The sequence below is a fragment of the Bufo gargarizans genome, chromosome 4 (genome assembly GCF_014858855.1).
Source record: "Bufo gargarizans isolate SCDJY-AF-19 chromosome 4, ASM1485885v1, whole genome shotgun sequence".
NCBI classification, from domain to species: Eukaryota; Metazoa; Chordata; class Amphibia; order Anura; family Bufonidae; genus Bufo; species Bufo gargarizans.
In genome coordinates this window covers 62,567,889-62,580,463 of record NC_058083.1, presented here as the reverse complement: position 1 = coordinate 62,580,463, position 12,575 = coordinate 62,567,889, and the positions used below count along the sequence as shown (strand labels likewise).

Sequence of the window (12,575 nt, the reverse complement as noted above, 5' to 3'; positions counted from 1 at the left end):
AAAATCAGACAGTACCCTGCGCACATACCCACAGTCCCCAAATCTGATCAAATTTATCAGGAGTCCCCCTTGTTGCAAAAGTGAGCTTGTACATCTGCAGGTCAGAATTTATCAGTTGGATCCACGAGTGTAGGGTAGGGGTCTTTGGTGGTTTCCAGTTCAAGAGATTTGTCTTTCTGCCATAGAACATGAGTAAACGGAGCAACTTTCTTCCATATTTGGCAGGAACTACCTCCGACACTAATCCCAGCAAACATACTATAGGGGAGAGTATCCCCAGAAGCCCCAACTTTGAGGAGACAAAATCACAAATCTCACTCCAGTAATGTTGCACTACCGGACAAGACCAAACCATATGATACAAGGATCCTCTCGATTCACCACACTTAATACAAGAAGGGTCTGGGAGCCTACGCATATGGTACAGATGGACTGGAGCAAGAAACCCTGTGTAGCCACTTAGGTTGAATGAGTTGGTCATGAGCACTTATTACCGTGTTCTTCCAGACAGAGCTCAGTTCCTCAGTTATACCAAGTTGGCTAATGCCTCACAAGAGCCGCTTCGAATACCACTGCAGGATTATTGGCATCTCCCCTAATCCACCAGGAGGCATACACCAATTGGGCAGCAATGTAGTACACATACATGTCTAGTAGTCTCAATCCCCCCTGGTTATATAAGGCTTTCAAAGATTTCCTGGCAATGCGAGGGGACTGATGATTCCACAAAAAGGGGGAGAAAATCTTGTCTAGAGAAGCAAAGTGGATATGGGGGATTTTTATGGGAGCCACTCTGTATATATATATATATATATATATATATATATATAAGAGCTTTGGCAATATAGCCATCTTTATCATATTTGTCCTACCTATTAGTGTCAGTGGCAAATTCTCCCAAGCTTCCAGTAATGAACTCCATAGTGGGGACTACATTGAGCCGGTAGAACTGCCTGGGATCTCTGTGTATTCTAATCCCCAAATAGACAAATGACTCCACTACTTTTAGACGCGACAGGGGCAATATATCTGCCAGATCCATCTCATCTATTAAGCAGAGACTGGATTTACTCCAGTTAACCCTGAGGCCCGAGAATTTCCCAAAGCCATCTATGGTATCTAAAAGTGCTTCCAAGGATGGACCCGCGTCAGCTAGATACACCAGTAGGTCATCAGCATAAAGGGAGATCTTCGCCTGGATTCCCGCTATAGACCATCCCTCAATCAGTCCCGATCCATTAACCAATTGAGTAAGGGATTCCATAACTAGGGAAAATAACATAGGCGACAAGGGACATCCCTGCCTAGTCCCTATATGGAGATCAAAAGGGGGGGGGACAGGTACCCATTCACCTTAACCCTTGCCGTGGGGGCCTGGTACAGTAATTGCACCCACCTTATAAAGAACTTGGGAAAGCCCAGACAGCGCAACGTCTCCCACATAAAAGTCCATTCAACCAAGTCAAATGTCTTTTCATTATTGAGGGATGCGATCACTCGCGATCCCGCATTATCATGTGAGACCTGTAAATTGGTAAACAATCTTCTAAGATTAATATCAGTGGTTTTACCCGGCATGAAACCTGATTGGTCGGGATCGATCACGGACAAGATCACATCTCTGAGTCGTCTAGCGAGAAGCTTAGCTAGGATTTTCGCATCCACATTCAACAGGGAGATTGGCCTATAGGAGCTGCACTGGTCCGGAGTTTTCCCAGGTTTATGGATTACTACAATGGTCGCCTCCATGAAAGACGAGGGCAGTCTGTTGCACTTAAAGGCATAATTGAAGATTTTCAACAAACGCTTGCTTTGCCTGTCCACATCCACTTTGTACCACTCTAGCGGGAAACCATCCGGGCCAAGAGATTTCCCCATCATCATACTTTCTATCGCTGACCTAACCTCCCACACCACGATGGGGGCGTCCAGAAAAGAACTAATAGAGCTGGAAAGAGGCGTTAGCCGGACATTTCACAAAAACTCCAGAATATCACTGACTGTGTACGGTACTTTAGAGGTATATACAGTACAGACCAAAAGTTTGGACACCTTCTCATTCAAAAGAGTTTTCTTTATTTTCATGACTATGAAGGCATCAAAACTATGAATTAACACATGTGGGATTATATACATAACAAAAAAGTGTGAAACAACTGAAAATATGTAATATTCTAGGTTCTTCAAAGTAGCCACCTTTTGCTTTGATTACTGCTTTGCACACTCTTGGCATTCTCTTGCTGAGCTTCAAGAGGTAGTCACCTGAAATAGTTTTCACTTCACAGGTGTGGAAGGTTGGAGTTTATTGGGAGCTGCTTCGTCCAGGGTGGTTTTGAGGGTATGGTTGTAATGATCGGCAGCCAGTTCCAGGCAAGAGAGGGAAGAGATTGGGTCCAGTGATAGCTGTAGGGTGTCAATAAGTTGCTGGGGGTTAATGGCAGAAAAGGAGAGCTTTATGGTTGTGTTAGAAGCATATTTTTTTAAATTAAGTACTGATTGGTTCTTTGTGCTTTAACTATAGTTTTGCCTTTTACATTCCTTTTAGTTTAGTGAATTAGGGATAGTTCGTAAACAAAGCCATGGTTCTGTGTCCTGGTGATGACCACCAGGCCACATTCCTGAGTACTGCACACTGGACATCCTTAGGATAAGGGACAGAAAGATATAAACCTTTGTGGTCAGGGCTACGGACAAAGATGCCAGGAAAACCTGAGGAGATAAAGCCATAATATACGAGGACCTGTCGGTGTCCTCCCATGAGTGAAGGAGTGCAATTTGCTATGAATGTTCCAGGCGGTTTTTCAGTTTCTAGCCATGTTAACAGAACAAGACTTTTGTACGTGACACTTGGCTGAGAGATGTACGCCTTTCAACCATGATCGGAGACTGAAATGCTGGAGGGAATAAGCACAAAAATTTTAAACGAGACAACGCGTCTGCGGCAAAAGAGATTATATATATTTTTTTTTAAAAAGGCACAGCCTAAAGCAAAATGTGGGTGCACGGCCCGCTGGGAAAAGCCAATCCCACAATGAGTAGGAAAAAGGCAGCACTCCAAAGAAATACAATTAAAAAAAACTCTTTATTCACCTCAGTGGCAATAGCGACGTTTCGGCTCTGCACTAGAGCCTTTCTCAAGCTTGCTTGAGAAAGAGCCGAAACTTCGCCATTGCCACTGAGGTGAATAGTTTTTTGAATTTTCTTTGGAGTGCTGCCTTTTTCCTATATTTATAAATAAATATATATATATACAGTACAGACCAAAAGTTTGGACACACCTTCTCTTTTAAAGAGTTTTCTTTATTTTCATGACTATGAAAATTGTAGATTCACACTGAAGGCATCAAAACTATGAATTATCACATGTGGAATTATATACATAACAAACAAGTGTGAAACAACTGGAAATATGTCATATTCTAGGTTCTTCAAAGTAGCCACCTTTTGCTTTGATTACTGCTTTGCACACTCTTGGCATTCTCTTGATGAGCTTCAAGAGGTAGTCCCCTGAAATGGTCTTCACTTCACAGGTGTGCCCTGTCAGGTTTAATAAGTGGGATTTCTTGCCTTATAAATGGGGTTGGGACCATCAGTTGCGTTGTGGAGAAGTCAGGTGGATACACAGCTGATAGTCCTACTGAATAGACTGTTAGAATTTGTATTATGGCAAGAAAAAAGCAGCTAAGTAAAGAAAAACTAGTGGCCATCATTACTTTAAGAAATGAAGGTCAGTCAGTCCGAAAAATTGGGAAAACGTTGAACGTAAGGGCTATTTGACCATGAAGGAGAGTGATGGGGTGCTGCGCTAGATGACCTGGCCTCCACAGTCACCGGACCTGAACCTAATCAAGATGGTGTGGTGTGAGCTGGACAGCAGAGTGAAGGCAAAAGGGCCAACAAGTGCTAAGCATCTCTGGGAACTCCTTCAAGACTGTTGGAAGACCATTTCAGGTGACTACCTCTTGAAGCTCATCAAGAGAATGCCAAGAGTGTGCAAAGCAGTAATCAAAGCAAAAGGTGGCTACTTTGAAGAACCTAGAATATGACATATTTTCTGTTGTTTCACACTTGTTTGTTATTTATATAATTCCACATGTGTTAATTCATAGTTTTGATGCCTTCATAGTCATGAAAATAAATAAAACTCTTTGAACGAGAAGGTGTGTCCAAACTTTTGGTCTGTACTGTATATATATACAGGTCCTTCTAAAAAAATTAGCATATTGTGATAAAGTTCATTATTTTCTGTAATGTACTGATAAACATTAGACTTTCATATATTTTAGATTCATTACACACAACTGAAGTAGTTCAAGCCTTTTATTGTTTTAATATTGATGATTTTGGCTACAGCTAATGAAAACCCAAATTTCCTATCTAAAAAAATTAGCATATTTCATCCGACCAATAAAAGAAAAGTGTTTATAATACAAAAAAAGTCAACCTTCAAATAATTATGTTCAGTTCTGCACTCAATACTTGGTCGGGAATCCTTTTGCAGAAATGACTGCTTCAATGCGGCGTGGCATGGAGGCAATCAGCCTGTGGCACTGCTGAGGTGTTATGGAGGCCCAGGATGCTTCAATGCGGCGTGGCATGGAGGCAATCAGCCTGTGGCACTGCTGAGGTGTTATGGAGGCCCAGGATGCTTCAATGCGGCGTGGCATGGAGGCAATCAGCCTGTGGCACTGCTGAGGTGTTATGGAGGCCCAGGATGCTTCAATGCGGCGTGGCATGGAGGCAATCAGCCTGTGGCACTGCGGAGGTGTTATGGAGGCCCAGGAGGCTTCACTGCGGCGTGGCATGGAGGCAATCAGCCTGTGGCACTGCTGAGGTGTTATGGAGGCCCAGGAGGCTTCAATGCGGCGTGGCATGGAGGCAATCAGCCTGTGGCACTGCTGAGGTGTTATGGAGGCCCAGGATGCTTCGATAGCGGCCTTAAGCTCATCCAGAGTGTTGGGTCTTGCGTCTCTCAACTTTCTCTTCCCAATATCCCACAGATTCTCTATGGGGTTCAGGTCAGGAGAGTTGGCAGGCCAATTGAGCCCAGTAATACCATGGTCAGTAAACCAGTTACCAGTGGTTTTGGCACTGTGAGCAGGTGCCAGGTCGTGCTGAAAAATGAAATCTTCATCTCCATAAAGCTTTTCAGCAGATGGAAGCATGAAGTGCTCCAAAATCTCCTGATAGCGGCTGCATTGACCCTGCCCTTGATAAAACACAGTGGACCAACACCAGCAGCTGACATGGCACCCCAGACCATCACTGACTGTGGGTACTTGACACTGGACTTCAGGCATTTTGGCATTTCCCTCTCCCCAGTCTCCTCCAGACTCTGGCACCTTGATTTCCGAATGACATGGAACAGTCCAGTGCTGCTTCTCTGTAGCCCAGGTCAGGCGCTTCTGCCGCTGTTTCTGGGGAATGCGGCACCTGTAGCCCATTTCCTGCACACGCCTGTACACGGGGGCTCTGGATGTTTCTACTCCAGACTCAGTCCACTGCTTCCGCAGGTCCCCCAAGGTCTGGAATCGGTCCTTCTCCACAATCTTCCTCAGGGTCCGGTCACCTCTTCTCGTTGTGCAGCGTTTTCTGCCACACTTTTTCCTTCCCACAGACTTCCCACTGAGGGGCCTTGATACAGCACTCTGGGAACAGCCTATTCCTTCAGACATGTCTTTCTGTGTCTTACCCTCTTGCTTGAGGGGTCAATGATGGCCTTCTGGACAGCAGTCAGGTCGGCAGTCTGACCCATGATTGCGGTTTGGAGTAATGAACCAGGCTGGGAGTTTGTAAAAGCCTCAGGAATCTTTTGCAGGTGTTTAGAGTTAATTAGTTGATTCAGATGATTTGGTTAATAGCTCGTTTAGAGAACCTTTTCATGATATGCTAATTTTTTTAGATAGGAATTTTGGGTTTTCATGAGCTGTATGCCAAAATCATCAATATTAAAACAATAAAAGGCTTGAACTACTTCAGTTGTGTGTAATGAATCTAAAATATATGAAAGTCTAATGTTTATCAGTACATTACAGAAAATAATGAACTTTATCACATAATTTTTTGAGAAGGACCTGTATATATATATATATATATATATATATTATTATTTTTTTTATCTATAACCCTGAATGTGCCTGCATGAAACATGAAAATTATGCTGTTGCTGACAAACGTTAGATTTAAAACGTGAGCCTGAAGGAAGTAACAGGCGACGGGCATTAAATACTAATCGTAGACCTGAATAAGGTAAACAGGCGACAGACATCAAAGATCAATGAATGTAAGCCTGAATAACGCAACAGGCGACAGACCCCAATGATTAAACAACGAAAGCCTGAATAATGTGAACAGGCAACAGACAATAATTATTAATAAAACACAAGCCTGAAACATAACAGGCGACAGACATGATGATTAATAACGTAGGCCTGAATAACGTAAATCGGCAACAGACATTAAATAAAAAACGTAAGCCTGAATAACATGAACAGGCGACGGACATCAACGATCAATGAAAGTGAACCTGAATATCGTAAAAGGCGACGGACATTAATGTATAAAAACGTGGCCTAAATGATGTAAACAGGCGACAGACATCAATGAACGCAAGCCTGAATAACGTAAACAAGCGACAGACAATATTAATCAATAAACGTGAACCTGAAACCTAACAGGCGACAGACTTGATTAATAACGTAAGCCTGAATATAGTAACGGGCGACAGACATTAAATAATAAATGTAGGCCTGAATAACGCAACGGCAACAGACACTAATGATTAGTAAACGCTAGCCTGAAACAGGCGACAGAAATGATGATTTATAATGTAGGCCTGAATAACTTAAACAGGCGACAGACATCAATGATCAATGAAAGTGAGCCTGAATAACGTAATAGGCGACGGACATTAATGACTAATAACGTAGGCCTGAATAACGTAAACAAGCGACAGACAATTATTAATGACCGCAAGCCTGAAATGTAACAGGCGACAGACATGATGATTAATAAACGTAGGCCTGAATAAGTGTTAGCGTTTTTTCTTTAGGCAGGTTTATGATGGTTATATGATGAGGCATCAGACCTCCAACCCGTGAGTATTTCCCTGTACAACGATTATCCTAGCTTCTGGCCAGGAGGTACAGATCAGCCCAGACTGAACTTGGGTTATCAAAATACCTGAAATCTTTATTTCACAGCACATACTTATAGCATAGTGTCTGGTAAGATACAATTGAAACAATACTGGTATTCTTAGGAGGCCTTGGGGTGGGGACATAATGTTTGGCAAGATACAACTGAAACTTCATTAAACAATACTGGTATCTGCTATATACAATACATGAAAGGGTTATTTTACATATTGACCAGGTTGATCTACATGCAAATAAGTTGAATGACTTGTCATATGTTGCTATCATTGTATGTGAGGTGTGAATTTAAATAGCCTTTTGTTAAGGGAGGAAGGTGCTATTGTGTCCAGCAACTGGCAAAGGGTGTGAGATGTGCCAATTCGGTGTACTGTATTCCACAAGAGATGAGGCCTGTATATCTTGTATAATCTATGATGTCAGAATAGTAAAATTATAAAAAATCCCTTCCAATAAAGTAAACAGGCGACAGACATGAAATAATATGCCTGAGTAGCGTAAACAGGCGACAGCTATCGATGACCAATGAACGCAAGCCTGAATACCACCACAGACATTAAAGATTAATAAAAGTGGCCTGAATAAGGAAACAGGCGACAGACATTAATGATCGATAAACGTAAACCTGAATAAGTTACCGGGCAACAGACATTAATGATGTAATAAGCGTAGCCTAAAAACGTGACCGGCGGCAACATTGATCATTTGAAAACATGAGCCGGATGAATCTACCAATAGATAAGAACTGATCAAAACGTGCCCCCCCCCCCGAATCTGGAGACTGTACTCACATTCACTGACTGCCAGACTGTTACCCCCCGCAGTGGTAATACAATGTTATTGAGCCCTACCGCCTGCTTCAACTTGAGACAGACTAAGACACCTGTCTTCTGCTGGCCAGAGGATGATGGTCCAGGCTGGACTGGAGCGGTAACTGGGGCAGCACCGAAGCTGAGTGCTCCTGCGGCCCTCATACCAGTGAGGGTCCCCAGGGAAGTGGCGCCGGCCTGACTACCAGTAATGCGGAAATGGGTAGCAGGGGATCTGGAACGGCAGTTTCTAGAGCGGGAGTGCCGGGTTTGGAGCAGGAGCAGCTGGGACTGGAGCGGGAGCGGCCGCCGGGTCTGGAGCGGGAGTGGGATTGGCCTCGTCTCGGGGGAAGCGGCTGCATGTGCCCGGAGAACAGCCACGTCTGCCGGGAGAGCGGTACCGGGGTGGGGAGTGCGAACTGCTCCTGTGAGAGACCGGGAAGTCCGGGAGAAAGAATTCCCATCTTACTGCAACCGTGAGCATGCGCTGTGCCCGACATCTTACAGGAAACTAACATTAGAGAATAAGAGGAACCTGAGGCTCCTGACAGTCGAAACCTGAAAAAACGAAGTAAGCCCTCAATGCCTTTTTTTTTTTTTTTTTTTTATAACTGTGCTAACTAAAATCCAGATGCAGATAGAAGACAATTTTTTATTTTTTTTGTTAATCTTAACCCTTCATCAAGACATACTAAATAATTTTCGTACGCATGGTAGGAACTCACTCCTATTGTCTTATTGGCTGCAGCTGAAGTAAATCGAGCAGATTGTTGGCCAGCAGAGGCAAGGAGACCAATCTGAATAAACACAAATCAGAGACAAGGAGACCAATCTGAGTGAATACGAACCGAGGCATGCAAGACAGTAATCCAAAATGTAATAAAATGTATCCGTATTGCAAAACTAGATTGCGCTTTGTTAAAGCAACAGACATGGTAATTAAAGCGCGAGCCGCAACCGATGCTGCTGGGGCCGGGGAGTGAGCCGTTTCGCAAAGCTTGTGAAGAGATAAAGATATTTAGCCCAACGAACGATGCAGCGGACTCTGAGGCAACGCCTCCTGTCTGCTAGTGGAGTCAGGTTCCGACCGGCCGGAAGGACACCTGTGGCCAAACTTTACTTACCTATGACGGCGCCTGCGTTCCTATGGTGGCGCGGGCGAGAAGATAGTAGCTCCGTACTGCAAAGATAGACTCCTAACCCATTAAATTGCGAGCTCCCACTACGAAGACGACACCCGATGCACCCATGGGAGAGGCCGCGCCCTGTTTATGAAGAGCCTCCGCCCCTCCCTCAGGCCGACTGATCTGTGCACAAAGACAAATAACTCCGCTCCAGTGAGAACAGCATCCAGGGGAGACGTTGCGATCTCTCTCTTTTATTACCTTGAGTTGTCGGCCATGTGCTACATGGAGAGCGCGGCAGTGAAAGCTCCGCCATTGTGGTGCCGGCCAGGTGACTAATATCTACCTTATGTGGCAGAGCAGGTAAGTGGAGAGAGGCCAAGAGAAGAGTTTGGATCATCATTTGGGATGTTAAAACCACTCCTAATAAGAACAAGAGAAAGCAGCAAAGTGGTGGACGTCAGTCATCTGCAGAGCGTAGAGCGGTGGACAGAGAGTAAACCCTAAGGCGTCATCTGGACCGTCCCCCTCCTCCTCCCAACCAGAACATCCCCAAATAAAACAGATCTGGACCGTGCATAATGTGCAGCCTCCACTGTAATGGTGGAGGTCGCTCTTGGAATTACATGGAGACGTCAGCTGAAGGGATGGACGCTAGCCACATGCCAGGTCCAGTGCCCTCCTCGCCGGATTCTGTACCTGCCGCGTCTGGTGATAAATTGCCTGCTGATTCTGTTCGGCTTCTTCAGCTGAGCGTGTCCTCTGCGGTGACCATGCTCTGTGATGGAGGCTGCTCATGTCACAGGAGCGCAGGGCATTACACTGACTTATAATGCTGTGTGTCACAGTCCTGACAGAACCACAGCCAGTCGGACCAGAGCAGCGCAGCGTAGCGCAGGGATCCCCTGATCGAGGCCCAGCGCAGGGATCCGGATTCCCAGGATAATCTCCTGGATGATGAGGGTCTCACTACTCTTCTCTGCAGGGGGCTGCATGGACAACCTACCCCACTATACGTCTACACACTCTCCTTGCAGATACATGATGGGAGTTCTCCTGATGTAGACCTCCAGTCTAGCCTCTACAACGTGATGTGATCAGGTCCTAATACAGGGAGTTCTCATCATCATCATCAATGTTACCGTGTGAACGAGAGTCTATAGGTCCTGAGAACAGCCGACAGGACATAACTACAACTCCTCAGAGGGGAAAGGATGGGGGTCCTACTGCAAAGTGCTGACAGCGCTCTCAGCGGAGAGGACTACAACTCCTCAGAGGGGAAAGGATGGGGGTCCTACTACAAAGTGCTGACAGCGCTCTCAGCGGAGAGGACTACAACTCCTCAGAGGGAAAAGGATGGGGGTCCTACTGCAAAGTGCTGACAGCGCTCTCAGCGGAGAGGACTACAACTCCTCAGAGGGAAAAGGATGGGGGTCCTACTGCAAAGTGCTGACAGCGCTCTCAGCGGAGAGGACTACAACTCCTCAGAGGGAAAAGGATGGGGGTCCTACTACAAAGTGCTGACAGCGCTCTCAGCGGAGAGGACTACAACTCCTCAGAGGGAAAAGGATGGGGGTCCTACTGCAAAGTGCTGACAGCGCTCTCAGCGGAGAGGACTACAACTCCTCAGAGGGAAAAGGATGGGGGTCCTACTGCAAAGTGCTGACACCGCTCTCAGCGGAGAGGACTACAACTCCCAGCATGTCCAGGCTTTTATTATGTGATATCAGAGAACATTACAGGAGGCAATAAGAGGAGGGGACTACAACTCCCAGCATGCCCTTCACTGTCACAATAAATTAATCAGTCCAGCATTTTCTTCTTCCTCTCCACTGCTGCGCCCCTACCCCAGCACTGATCACATGATGATGACATAATCACAGGTCACTCATCACCACGTCAGCTGCTGAACTCCGCCCCTCCTGATCACATGATGGTGACATCATCCCAGGTCCTTCTCTACCACTTCTCTCCACTGCTGAGCTCCGCCCCCTGCACTGATCACATGACGGTGACATCATCCCAGGTCCTTCAGCTCTTGCAGTGCAGCAGATACAGAGCAGGTCCTGCCCCCTCACACACCCGCACTCCATTAACCCCGCTGCCCCTCATATATGAGCTCCATGCCGCCCCTCACCCGCTCCCAGTGAAGCTCTGTGCACTCCAGGACAGCAGCCCCGCCCCCCTAACTGGGCAGCTACACAAAGCCCCGCCTCCTTCCACAAGCTGATGCAGTCCGGGTTTGTCAGCACTTCCCACATCTGGTCATGTGACCAGTGACGTCACACACCTCCTTCTAACGACTCCAGCATCTACCGTCCTGGTAAGTGATCGCCAAGGTGTCTGCAGCCTCTACTCTATGTATACAGCCATTATATATCTGTACACAGCCGGCTGTGGCCCCCAGGGTACAGAGGATATATATATATATATATATATATATATATACAGCCCTCGCTGACTGTGGCCCAGGATACACTCACACCGGCCCCTGTATACAGAGGATATATATATATATACAGCCCTCGCTGGCTGTGGCCCCCAGGATACAGTCACATAGGCCCCTGTATACAGAGGATATATATATATATATATACAGCCCTCGCTGACTGTGGCCCCAGGATACACTCACACTGGCCCCTGTATACAGAGGATATATATATATATATATACAGCCCTCGCTGGCTGTGGCCCCAGGATACATTCACACTGGCCCCTGTATACAGAGGATATATATATATACAGCCCTCGCTGGCTGTGGCCCCAGGATACAGTCACACCGGGCCCCTGTATACAGAGGATATATATATATACAGCCCTCGCTGACTGTGGCCCCAGGATACATTCACACCGGCCCCTGTATACAGAGGATATATATATATATACAGCCCTCGCTGGCTGTGGCCCCAGGATACATTCACACCGGGCCCTGTATACAGAGGATATATATATATACAGCCCTCGCTGGCTGTGGCCCCAGGATACATTCACACCGGGCCCTGTATACAGAGGATATATATATATATACAGCCCTCGCTGACTGTGGCCCCAGGATACATTCACACCGGCCCCTGTATACAGAGGATATATATATATACAGCCCTCGCTGACTGTGGCCCCAGGATACATTCACACCGGCCCCTGTATACAGAGGATATATATATATATATACAGCCCTCGCTGGCTGTGGCCCCAGGATACATTCACACTGGCCCCTGTATACAGAGGATATATATATATACAGCCCTCGCTGACTGTGGCCCCAGGATACATTCACACCGGCCCCTGTATACAGAGGATATATATATATACAGCCCTCGCTGACTGTGGCCCCAGGATACATTCACACCGGCCCCTGTATACAGAGGATATATATATATATATACAGCCCTCGCTGGCTGTGGCCCCAGGATACATTCACACCGGGCCCTGTATACAGAGGATATATATATATACAGCCCTCGCTGACTGTGGCCCCAGGATATAGT

At 46.1% G+C, this 12,575-nt stretch overlaps 2 protein-coding genes across 3 annotated transcripts in view; both read left to right on the top strand.

Moving 5' to 3' along the window:
* The window catches only part of LOC122935208 (zinc finger protein 397-like), a 1,371,324-nt gene that overhangs the window by 516,670 nt on the left and 842,079 nt on the right, over window positions 1–12,575 (top strand). The gene's annotated exons all lie outside the window — the stretch shown is intronic.
* The window catches only part of LOC122933852 (zinc finger protein 501-like), a 70,979-nt gene that overhangs the window by 38,039 nt on the left and 20,365 nt on the right, over window positions 1–12,575 (top strand). Inside the window, exon 1 of one of the 2 annotated variants that reach the window (XM_044288931.1) lies at window positions 11,243–11,410. The exons of the other annotated variant lie outside the window; for it this stretch is intronic. The gene's annotated coding sequence lies outside the window, so the exon portion shown is untranslated. Of the gene's footprint in view, window positions 1–11,242; window positions 11,411–12,575 lie in introns of those variants that run through there. 2 annotated transcript variants of the gene reach the window in all.